Genomic DNA, 13197 nt, shown 5'->3' on the forward strand with positions numbered 1-13197 from the left:
CTTACGTCACCAGACTCGGAATTTCTGGAATCCTGCTCTGGGAATGCTGTGGTAACACAACAGTCCTTTCTTCTTGGTTCCAACAGACCACTCTTTGACCATGATGAAAACAAAGCCACTGTGAGAATCAATCCATCCATGACACCAGGAATTTCAGGTTCAATGGTCGCCAACCATTATGCTTTGGTGCACCGCATCCTTGAGCTGCAGTTCTTGGCTAGTCTCATCATGTCCTTGTTGACGCTTCTTGGAGAATGCACCTGGGGCAAGAGTATGGAATGTATATCCTTCCAGTTCTGCTCTAGCTGTAACACGAAATACTCTCATCAGAGATGCTTACATTTTCTGAGACAGTGATATGCCAGGAGTGGAGGAGCTGGCCCTTCCAGCACTCTGGCAGATCAAGCAGAGGAGATTCCAGAGGCCATCTTCTCCAAGGACTCCACCATCTGGGAGAAGGTAGGGTTCCTCAGACCAGTGGTGCAACATACACCAGCCCCTGGCCGAAGACCAAGTTAATGTCATGCTCCTCTACAGCATCTCAATGTAAGTTTCAAGCTTAACGGAGGCAGAGCACCACTCCCATGGAGGTCTGATATCAAGCCCTGAGTTGAGCCAGAAATGAGACAAACCTTTGTGTTTCACTCCTCCAGCCAGGTCACCCCAATCTCAAGAGGCTGGGTTGACGCCTGTGAAGACCTCATCTAGGGGCACCAAACTGCACAGCAACTCCACATCATCTCAGTACCAAGGCACCAAAAAGCCGCACTCAGTACTGAAATCACCACCACATTCCACCCAAAGCTCCAGAAAACAGCACTCAGAGTTACAATAGACGTTGAAAGCACCTCAGCAACCGGCATTTCTGCTGGTGCCAAAGCTCCCCCAATTGCAAAGTTGTCTACCATACAGGGCTCTGTATTCGAGAAACTCTGAGATTCTCGATGCAAGGCAGAAAGTGCTCTTTTTCCACTGAGACACAGACAAATTACTTGCCAAACTTCCCACTCTAGGACTCATTCGAATCCTGGAAAAAACACCACTTGGCCTTTAAGGAGGGACCAGAACTCAACTCTTCCAAACCACCAAGTCACAAAACGGTCAGGTATTCAGCCATGGGCACAGGTAGAAAGACACTGGGAGGATCTGATATTGGTAACAACTAGGGCTCAACAATCTTTGCTTTGGTGGAACATCAACAAACTGTTTCTTGGCAGCCCTTTCTGATGGTGAGAATTACCACTGATGTGTCTCTTGTGGGATAGGATGCTCACTTCCATGAAATGACTATCCCAGACTCCTGAATCCCTCAGCATCAGGGGTGCCACCTTAATTACCTGGAGGTACAAGCCATCAGACCGAGTAGTTCTCTCACTTCTGCGGGGCAAAGCAGTACTAATAAAAACAGACAACATGACCACCCACTCACCCTAGCTCTCTACAACAGCTAAGTAAATGTGGCTTTGGGCAACCTGCAACAACATTCACCTGTTGGCAGAGTATTTGCCAGAAGTGGAGAACGGCTTTGCAGACCTAGTCAGCAGGATCCATCAACAACTCCATGACTGGATACTCCATTCACAAGTCCTTCACCAGTCCTTTCAGTGGTAGGGGGACTCAAACAATAGGCCTGTTTGCCACCCTCAAAAATGCAGAAAGCCTACAGTTTGCCCCCAGATACCTCTACCCACAGTCCATGGGCAACGCACTATGGATGAACTAATCAGGGATATTTACCTATGCTTTTCCACCTCTCAACCTCGCCCACACATGGAGAGGAAGACGAAGCAAGTGTCCATGACCTTCATCCTAGTGGCACCAACCTAGATGCAGCAGCTGAGTGTTCCTAGAGATGTCAGTGAGACTTCACAAGAAATTTCAGCAGAGGCCAGACACCCAAATCAAAAACAACAGAACCACGCAATCTAAAACCTAGAGTTCGGATCCCTCAATCTTCCACAGCCTTGCATGTTTATCATTCGGGATGAGTGAAATCCCACTGCTCGGTCCTGTTACACCATCAAGTGTAAAAGGTACTCCCATTACTGCATGTCCAGGCAGTTAGATTTCTTTAAAGTCTTTAAAGTTCCTAAAGTCGTTTTTACCACTAACACTTTTACAAAGCAGGCCTCGCCTACCCCTCTGTACGCTTACACTTAACTGCATTTGCAACATACCTTCAAAACAGCCAGAACTCTTCGCTATTTAAGATCAGTCATTAAACACTTCTGAAGACGAGTCCTGCACCCGTTAGGATCGTTAATGTGATCCTCACGTGATTCATTGGTCCATGTTTTGAACCCCTTCACTAATGTCAACTACAATTCTTGCCTTAGAAGTTGGCTTTCTTAAACCAACCACCTCCTTAAGACACATTAGTGAACTCCAAGCTCTTACAGTCATGAAACCATTTATTCAAGTTCACAAAGATAGGTAGTTCGCCAGACAATCTCAAATTTGTGCCCAAGGTTGTTTCAACTTTCTGTAGCCTTTGCCAAACCTCACAGGGGCCATGACTTTTTATAAGCAAGCATTGCAAGGTGGATATTTAAGCACACCCAGACTTACTATGCGAAGGTTAAGTGCACACTTCCCTTTCTCCCAGAGCCCACTACATGTAAAAAGGATGCAACCCTAGGTTTTTTAGGTTAAAAATAAATTGACGGATATCTGCAAGGCTGCTACTTGGTGAACGCCACATACTTTTACCAAGTATTGTTGTGCAGATGTTCTAGCACGCCAACAGGCTTTAGTTGGCCAAGCTGTAATAGGAACACTTTTTCAAACATCTGGTTGCTAGCCTCCACTTCGGAGAGGAAATGGTTTATAGTGTATGCACAGCATGTGTATCTATAGCTACGCATGCTATGAATGTAAAATGTTACGCTGTAAACATCTGTTCGCAGCATGTAGTGCTGTAAATTCACATGCGTCCACCCTCCTGGAAGCAAGCAATGATCACACTTATTTTACATGTTCTTTAACTTCCTTGACTGTGTACATCCCACAGTGTCTTCAACACTACATTCCACTTACACTACTTGTCTGCAGAGTGGAAAATAATCTGAGGTGGAGTCAGTGTGCTGGTGCATTGTGGGCCAAGGGTCTAGTCACAACAGGTCATGTGAATCAGATACCTTAAAAGAACAAGCATTTACAATGCAATAGGTCTCGCAATGACATGATTTTGAGCTATTTACATTGTAAATGGCAATTCCTTTAAAAAAATTAAAAGGCATTGTTATTTACAATATCAAAAGCAACACCTATTTGCATTGCATAGCGCGGCGTCCGTGAAGACGGCGCCATGCTTATTAAAGTTTAAATTTTAAAAAGTGTGTTGAAGGGGGCAGAGAGAGAAGAAGACCTAAAAAGAGTGCCACAGATCGGCATACACAGAGGTTAGTTTATACTATGTAAGAATAACCCCAGTCATGTCTATATACAAACATCGAGATGAGCTGTGCCGCCGCACGCATGCTGGTGGGGGGTGGAGGGTGGGGTGAGGGAGGTGGTGTTAATTGTAGGGAGATTGGAGTTGAGGAGGAAGGGACAGTGAGGTGGGGGGTGGCGGATGAGACTGACGTTATATATTCAGATAACCTCTGAAGCAATCTATGCATAGACATTATGTGCAGTATTTGTTGTATAAGTATAAATATATTTTTTATATGTATATACATACACATATGTATGTAATATACACAATACATGTAAATACAATATGTCAACCGTATATAATATAATTATATATATATATATATATATATATATATATATATGTACAAGCTCCAGCGCATGCAAAGTACAGCACGCAAAGGCACTCAGGGAATGATTGTAAAACACCTTTATTCGCAGACGCGTTTCAGCAGTAAGCTTTCATCAGTGCTCTCAGGTGTTAGTATCTCGTACACAGCATTGCATTTTTAAATAGGCAGAATGTCTTTCCTGATTGGGGTTTTCGCAGTGTGGCAATTGAAACAGGACTCATGATATACAATCCATATCACGGCCATACTTGAAAGGTAATGTTTTATATTTTAAGTGTTGTTCTCCATTACCTACGCAGTTCAACGATATTACTCTTGCTGCCAGTAGCGTGTTTTATGGTAATTTAGTCCGATGAAATGTCTCTTCCCGCACGCAAGCTGTGCATCTGTTTTCCCTCGCCAAGCCTCTTTCCAAACAGGATGAAATCCGCAGGCAGCGTTATATGAAGGCTGACCTTGAATTAGGATGTATCACTAACTAATGTCTCTTACAGATATATCATTACACCAGTAGTAACTTGTGCATCTGAAAGAGACACGTTAGGGATAGATTCCTTTCCTTAGAACAGATACCCCAGCCCGGTGGTGGGTCTCAAAATTACACCAGGAAGTCACAGAACGTCCAAAGAAGCCGTCCTACCGGACTTGACTCTCAAGGGAGTAGTGCTTTGTAAACGTGTGCAGCGAGGCCCACGTAGCTGCCTGTCAAATGTCCTGCAAGGGAACGCCGCGTCCCAAGGCAGTAGTGGCTGCAGTTGCCCTGGTCGAATGGGCACGCAGGCCCACAGGAGGCTCCTTCTTGGCCAAGGAGTAACATGCTTTGATGCACAGAACGACCCACCGGGAAATGGTCAGTTTGTGCACCGCCCAACCTTTTTTGGTGCCCATGTAGCCAACAAAGAGCTGATCATCCACCCAGAACTGTTGTGTACTCTGTAGATAGAAAGCAAGCGCACGTTTTGGGTCCAGACGGTGGATCCTCTCTCTTCCCTGGAAGGAGGTGGAAAGAAGGTGGGCAAAGTGATGGTCTGCCCGATGTGGAAGGGCGTGACAACCTTTAGCAAGAAAGAAGGACGGGTCCTCAGAACCACCTTGCCGGGATGAACTGAAAGGAAAGGAGGTTTGGAAGAAAGAGCCTGGAGCTCACTCACTCTCCTGGCAGAGGTGACAGCTACCAGGAAAGCTGTCTTTAGAGTAAGAATTGTGTTCACTTGGGGGATATTGCGGTTAAGCAGGCAGCCTCTGTGAGTCTCCAGGTTTCATTGCAATGCTCAAGGGACAGCGGGCTAATTACAAAATCTCATTGAACAAATTTGAGCCTCCTGTTCCAATTATTTTTTACTCAGATCTCTGCAGGTGGCATGTGATAGGGATATGGGGGACTCACAGTTAACCTATGATTTCCGGCACGTACCTGAATCCTCACAGCCCTGGATCAGGTGAGTCACAGGGCCAGGAACAATTACTCAGCTGGTCTGGATCAATCTGATTTTACAGCATTTGTGAAAATCCATATATATTTCTCTATTACTGGAGGTTTGTAGTGTAACCCTGGATCCTACAGAGCATCTCCTCGGTAACGTCATCTTTTGACACGCTTGACTGAAAGACTTAAAAAATTCACGTTGTTTGAAAAACCAAAACCAATTCAAAGCTCATGTCAGTCATTTTCTCTTTTTACCACATACAAAAGCGCCCGTTAACTTAACATCGGCTGCAGAGTAATAATTTAACCACATGCCTCCAATTTTCATGTACAGACCCTAGATTTATAAACATATTCTTCTGCTCTGGTGCACCAGTTTATCCATTTCTGCATGGCGTCCCTGGCAGAGCTTCAGTGGTGTGCTATGTCGCTTTCGGCGAGTAGGAGTCCCCCTCTGAATTAATATTGCAACGTCAATTCATTGTCCATTCGGTTTTACAGAGTAAGTCCAAAACATTCTGTGTTTTTTTCACTAAATGCGGTATTATCCTAACCTGCATAATTGTGAGTATGAATGTCAAGAAGGTTCGGGATCTTTCTGCCGCTGAAGTGATTTCCGTATTTTTTCAGAGATTGTTCATCACATAAGAGGAGTTTGTCTAGCATTTTTAACTGCCCACTATATTTTTTATTTCAGCCATACTCCTGCCGCTGACAGCTACTGATATAAGCAATACCTCACTTAACTATGTTTGTAAGATGACAGGGGGATGCAGTAAATCTTGCATAGATGATCTCCAATCTGTCTAGTCCTCTTCCATCCTGACATCTATCCTGCTGTCGTCACTCAACTAGGTTCCTAGTCTATTTGCTTATTGTTAGGCGCTTCATCCATCTAATGTATGTCCTTTCAGCGCTCCGATAACACTAGTGTTAGCAATGGCATTTTCTTAATGTACTTCCCTTTGAAATGAAACCTGCAGAGTCCTAATCTGAGTGTAAGAGGCCTGCATCACCAGCCACAGAAGAACATAGTTCAACTTCTGTTCCATGTCCTCAGTAACCAGAGGAGCTTGGCTTGAACTAATTTATTTATTTACGCAACTTTTATAGCGCAACAAATACCCGAAGGTGTCTCGGCGCTGTGGAGCAACAAAGTTCATCATCCTACCGTCTTCTCACTGGTTAAACAACCATGTTTTCAGAAGCCTACGGAAGCTAATCAGATTCGGAGCGGCTTTTATGGCAGTTGGCAGAAGGTTCCAAAGTTTTGGAGTGGCCACAAGAAAGCGCTTATCACCCCAGGTGACTGATCTTGTACGTGGCACCGGCAGAAGACTGGTATTGGCCGATCTAAGGTGCCTTCTGGGGGTATAGAGCTGAAAAGCTTCGATCAAGAATCTGGGTCCTGTGCCATGTATGGCCTTGTAGGCAATACAGAGGGCCTTAAATTTGACACGGCTCTCAACTCTCAGCCAGTGAAGCTGGCGAATACCAGAGGTGGTAGATTTGCGGCGAGGGATGTTAAGAAGAATCCTAGCAGCCGCGTTCTGAATAGATTGCAGCTTCATGATGACACGCTTCTGAGTGTGGAGAAAGAGAGCATTCCCGTAATCTATTTTTGAGAAGACTAAGGTAGAGACCAGAGTCTTCCCGGCTGACGGAGGGAGATAAGGTAGCAGCTTCTTGATCTTTTTCAAGATGTAAAAAGAAGATGACACAACCTTATTAACATGGAGGTCAAAGACCAGCTTGTTGTCGAAAATCACTCCCAGGTTTCTGGCTTTTTCCACTGGGACAGGTGGATGGCCGAGCTTATCTGGCCACCAACCAAGAGACCATTCAGGGGAGAGTTTTCCGAAGGTCATAATCTCGGTCTTGTCCGAGTTGAGCCTGAGACAGTTCAAGGCCATCCAGGTACTGACCTCGAGCATAGCTTTCTGGAAGTTGGCTGCTACAGTAAGGCCATCCTTATGGATACCCAGCACCAGCTGGGTATCATCTGCATACGATGTTAACTGTATCCCATAGGCCTTTATTATCCTCGCTAAGTCCGCTACATAGATGTTAAAGAGCATGGGGCTTAGCGAGGAGCCTTGTGGGACTCCACAAGGGAGTGCAGAGATGGGAGAGTAAAAGTCTCCGAGCCTTACTGTCTGGGTACGGTTTGCCAGGAAGGATGAAATAAGATCCTTAGCCCGACCATTTATACCCAGGGTTGTGACACGGTCGACAAGAGTGACATGGTCGACCGTGTCGAAGGCTGCCGACAAATCCAGAAGGATCAGGACAATGGTACAACAGCATCCTTAGAGCAAGAAAAGGGGTCCCCCAATCTTCTGCCCTAGTGCATTTTTTGCTCTTTTCCCTAGACAGAGAAAATTAGATCCAGGTGAAACAAGTAGACTTGTCACCGGGTGCATTAAACTTTTCTGAGTTAATAGAACCACCCACATAGGAAGGATTGCTGAGGTAGAGCTCCACGCCAGAAGAAAGCCACTGATGCACAAGTTACTTAACTTCAGTAACGATTTTTCTGGTGGATACTCCATCTAACTGCATATTTATCACCTTGTGATTATTTCCCAGGCATCAGACTGGATCTGCAAACTTGAAATCAGTACTCCTGCAAGCCGGTAGGTGGCACTGTGCGGCTCTGCGTCAACACATTGAGAAATGGAGTCATTTATAAGTGCCGAACATGCGCGTTGACGTCAGTTGTTTACTTAAGCTGTTTGCGCTCTTAGATGCAGAGGTTATCGGCCGATTTATATGGCCAAAGTGCAAATATGAAATTTTTTTTAGATGGAAAAAGGGTTCTTCTTATGGATACTTCTAACTGCAGTTTTCTCATCTTTTGAATAGAAATCATACTAATACTTCCTCAGGCGGTGGGTCTGTGAACTGGCTCAAATTAAAAAGTCCTGTAGGAATACAAGGGCTAACTGCCCTTCTTGGCAGACCAGACTGTCGAGGCAGTAGTGCTTCATGAACAGATGAACCAACACTCACATAGTTGTCTGACAAATGTATAGAACAGGTACTCAGCATGTAAGCACAGTGGTAGAGGCCTTGGCTCTGGTGGAAAGAGCCTGTAAACAGTCTAGAGGCTGCTTCTTTGCCAGTACGTAGCACATCTTCAATCAGAGAACAATCCATCTGGAGAGGGCCCACTTTCGCACTGCCTTGCCATTTTGTGTCCTGGAGAAACCCACAAAGAGCTGATCATGCACCACTTGTTCTTTAGTGCGATACATGTACAAGCTTAGTGCTGCCTTGTGGTCCAAACAAAGTCTCTCTCTTCCTTTTCAGAGGGATGAGGTGGGGAAAAGTATGCTTGAAGGGTGGTAGACTGCCCAAAATGAAATGGAGAATCGAAAGGAAAATTGGGTCCTCAACAACAACGTATCTGGCAAGAATGTGTATAGGTGGGTTGACAGAAAGAGCCTGCAGCTCACTTACAAGCCTTGCTGATGTTATGGAGATCAACAAGACTGTTTTTAATGTCAGGACTCTTAGTGGATAGCTGTGCAGCAGCTCAAATGAGGTGCACATCAAAATAATTGAGAACTAAGTTCAAGACCCACTGTGGTGGTGTCAAAGGGTTTTGGTGGAAACAAATGTTGCAAACCTTTCAAAGACAACTTAAATAAAGAAGTCTGATCAGGCAATCACAAAAAAGCAGAAAGAGATGATAAATCGCCTTTAACAGTACCCGCAGCATGTCCGTGTTGGGCCAGGGAGAAAGCAAATAACAACACTGCCGACAACTTCAATTTTCCAGGTGCCGCACCAACCACAAATGTATCCCAACACGTATGGTACACTTATTTTGTAAAGGCGTGCCTCTCCATTAAGATGAGATCAGCTGTCTTAAGAGGGAGGTTGACAGAGGTCAACTGCCGCGGTCAATCTCCAAGCATGGACATGCAAAGTGTGCAGGCCTGGGTGCCGTACCTTGCCCTGCTGTGACAGGAGATCCCCCCCAAAGCATCAAGGATAGGAGGACAGATGCTCATCCACAGGAATTCTGAGTAATCACAAACTCCTGGCCCAAACCAGTGCTACAGGGATGACTTGAGCCTGGTCGTTCCTGATAGTCTTCTGAACTTAAGGAAGGAGCAGGAAGCCATACAGGAGTGGTGAGCGCCAGTCTAAATGGAATGTGTCTAAGAGATAGAGCTGCCTTATATACTCCAGCGCACAAAAGTGCTAATTTGCACCTTCTTTTCGATGCAAGACTTCCTGCACCACCTCTGGGGGTAACTGCCAAGTGGGATCCACTCAGCACTGGTGGCTGAGTTCATCCGGTCTGGCTTTTACAGATTCAGGCAGGTGGTTTATCACAAGATAGGTTCCCTGGTGGTCCAGCCACTTCCGGAAGTGAAGAGCATCCTGGCACAGGATCTAAGACCCTACTTTGTTTGTTGCTGTACCTCATGACAGTGGTGTAATCTGTGAGCACCTGCACTAGGCTTCTTCTATTGGTAGCCAGGAAGGCCTTCAATGTCAGGTGAATCACCCTCAACTCCAGCAAATTGATGTGAAGTCAAGTGTCTATCGGAGACCAGAGGTCTCTGATCTCGATCTCTCCCAGGTGGCCTTCCCAATCCAGAAGCGAGGCACCAGTCTCCACTATTAAATCAGGATGGATGTAGGTAGAGGGGTCTGCAACTGATCTAATCACAGTCCTGTAGCCACCACTTCAGATGTATTGCTGTATCCTTCAAAATATGGACACAGTCAAACAGATTCCTCCAGTGCTGTGCCTATTTGGACATAAGGTCCCAACGCAGAGCCCACATGTGCCCTCTGGTGTGTATGACCAGCAGGATGTAGGAGGCCAACCACCCCAGCAGCCTTCGGGCCATCGGCACTGAAATCCAGGACAGAGGCTGAAACACTGGGCTCATAGCCAGAATGTACTGTACTCTGGTGTTAGTTGGTTCACTGTCATCTGGAAGTGGTTGACTACTATCTAGGGCCAGTCGTCGAGGTGGGGGAAAACTGCTACCCTGACCTTCAAAAGTGTACTGCAACCACCACCATAATGTTTGGGGGAACCTGAGTGGGACCGGTGAAGCCTAAAGAGAGCACTGCAAACTGAAAAGATTCTTGATCAACTGCGAACCACAGGTAGTATGGGCCTGCAGAACGGGCATATGGCAGTAAGAATCCTGTTTTCTCAGGGTCTATGGCAGACAAGACCAGAGCTACCATGAGCATCTTGAGTTTCTTCTTTTGCAGGAAGGTGTTCAGAGGGCGAAGATTTAAAATAGGATGAAGGGCTCTGTCTTTCTTCATCACAAGGATGTAGCAGGACCAACACCCATTTCCTGCTCCCAAGTCCAGAACCTTCTCTATGGTCCTTTTTGCCAAAATTTCCTGCACTTTCTGCTGCAACACAGACAAGTGGTCCTCTGTCAGTTCTCCTGATGTTGGTGGAAGGCGTGCTGGGATGGAAAGAAAAGGGAGGATGTATCCGCGATTTACAATTTGGATTACCCTCTTGGCTGAAGTGAGAGCTTGCTACCCGTGGAGAAAATATCAGATTCTGCCTCCTACAGAGTGGCTTTGTGCCAGCAAGGGGCACAATAAAGTGTTTTTATGGATGCTGGAGGGGTAGGCAGGCTGAGATGCATGTTGGTCCCGCTGTTATAGGTGTTGTCTCTGTAAATCAGAGTCTCTGAGCCTGCTGGGTTAGTGGAGGGGTCTGACATTGGCGAAACTGACCATAGCCAACAAGAGGGCAAAATTGCTGATGGAATTGTTTGGTGGGGGTAGAAGACCCAAGGAACATGTTGTGCCATGCCTTCTATAGGCTTTTCCAGGGCCAAATCCACTTTGTCGCCAAAAAGGCAAAAACCATTAAATGGCATGTCCATCAGGGATGTTTAGAAATCCCAGAAGAATCCTTTAGACGTCATCCATGCAAGGCGCTGAAGTGTCACACTAATAACCGTTGATCAACTTAAGCAGTCAGGCCTGTCCAAGCCAGAATGCATTACAAACGTTTCTGCATCGCAACCATCCTGAATTGCTTGAGTAAGGGACGCCCGAAGATCTCTGCAACAGCCAGTAAAACTTGTGCCACCATGTCCCAAAGGGCAAGGGAAAAGCAGCCTATGTGACAGCTGACGTCACTGACCTCAGAGCAAGTCTTGTAGAAATATCTGCTTGCCAAATTTCTCTATTTGTTTTGACTTCCGATCAGGTGGGATGGTAGGGAAGGGGTGGGATTTACCTTCCACCTCTACCATCAAGCCCTCTGGCGTAGAATGTTTTGTAAAGAAAGCTGGGTCTCCTTGTACTGGCTGATGACAAGCAACCTGCCTAATAACTGTTGGTCCTGAACATAGTTTTACCCAAGTGCAAAGAGGGTTTCGATGAGAGTCTATTCAAATGGTAAAAGAGGTTCTATAGGTGATTTAAAATAGGATGAAGGGCACCGTCTTTCTTCATCACTAGGATGCAGCAGGACCAACACCCATTTCCTGCTCCCAAGGCCAGAACCTTCTCTATGGTCCTTTTAGCCAAAATTTAATGCACTTCCTGCTGCAACACAGACAAGTGGTCCTCTGTCAGTTCTCCTGATGTTGGTGGAAGGCGCGCTGGGATGGAAAGAAAAGGGAAGATGTATCCCCGATGTACAATTTGGATGACCCTCTTGCCTGAAGTGATAGCTTGCTACCCTTGGAGAAAATATCAGATTCTGCCTCCTACAGAGTAGCTTTGTGCCAGCAAGGGCAATGGTAAAAGAGGTTCTATAGGTGCGGCTCTGCGTCAACACATTGACAAATGGAGTCATTTATAAGTGCCGAACATGCGTGTTGACGTCAGTTGTTTTCTTAAGCTGTTCGCGCTCTCAGATGCAGAGGTTATCGGCAGCTTTATAGACCTCTATACCCGCGACCAGACTGGAGTACAACGGTCATAACATCAGTTCTTACTTCTATCGGTTTGGAATTCTCAGTCTAGTATTTCCACCGCCTTATGCACCACTACAGCAGAGGAGACACTTTCTTTAGAGGCACAGCTAGGTGAAGAAACAAGGCCAGTATCTGGAGAAGTGTCCAGGTCACTGGTATCTTGCAATTCTTCATACCAATTTTCCTCACTTGATTGAAGATTAAAAATTTCACCTTGTTGTTCTAAGAGTCTGAGCAAAAAAGATTATGTAAAGTCAAGGCCTTAGTACATGGTGAGGGCAATGTATCGGAATCAGAAGAATGATGGATGTCTGCCTCTTGGTGGGAGCTGGGCATGGCATTGTTAGAGGTCATGGGGCATTCTGCTCAGTCGGACAGAACAATAGGCTACAAATCCTCATCTGGCAACTGTGCCGGCATCAGTGCAAAGGGAGCTGGTGATGAGGATGGGACTAGAATCTAAGTCAGCATTAGAACCAATGCGGAACCAAATGTGGGTTTGAGTAGCACAGATGAAAACTGATTGGAGGCCTGAGTGGATCCTTGGGCCCAAAGGTGTGCCTGAGGAAACTGGTAAAGTGCCAAAAATGCACAGCATGACCCCTCTGAAGGCCTCTACTTGGTGCAACATAGCTGACAGACCCTGAAACTCTGGTCATAGCAGGACTAAATTCAGAATATGATCTGATAGCATTCAGGAGCGAGACAGGAAGGCACGCTGATGCCCTTGCACCCTCTCTAGAGTCCAAGAGTAACAGAAAGGGCCAATTCCTGTTTCGAACTCTTATGCTTTTTCTTGTACTTTCTCACAAATTCTTTGATCATGACAATGATCTGTCACAGGAACGACTTTGGAAGCAGGAAGGGGACCTTTCGTTCAATTTCGACCAGTCACGGCGTGGAGCCGCCTTATGGATGGCGACATAAAGCTTTGCCTTGTGATCCCATATGGTCTTGGGATTCATTTGGGCACAGTCATCATCGGTCCTGAAGACATGCCCGACCCCAGGCCCTAAAACACTTTATGAGGGTCCTTTATAGACAACTGTTCTCAACAGTCACTACATGGTCT

General features: G+C 45.9%; 1 protein-coding gene across 7 annotated transcripts in view; it reads left to right on the forward strand.

Moving 5' to 3' along the window:
- Window positions 1-13197, forward strand: part of GRIP1 (glutamate receptor interacting protein 1) — a 1198832-nt gene that overhangs the window by 1173093 nt on the left and 12542 nt on the right. The window lies entirely within an intron of this gene.

Source organism: Lissotriton vulgaris, chromosome 1_1 (assembly GCF_964263255.1).
Source record: "Lissotriton vulgaris chromosome 1_1, aLisVul1.2, whole genome shotgun sequence".
NCBI classification, from domain to species: domain Eukaryota; kingdom Metazoa; phylum Chordata; class Amphibia; order Caudata; family Salamandridae; genus Lissotriton; species Lissotriton vulgaris.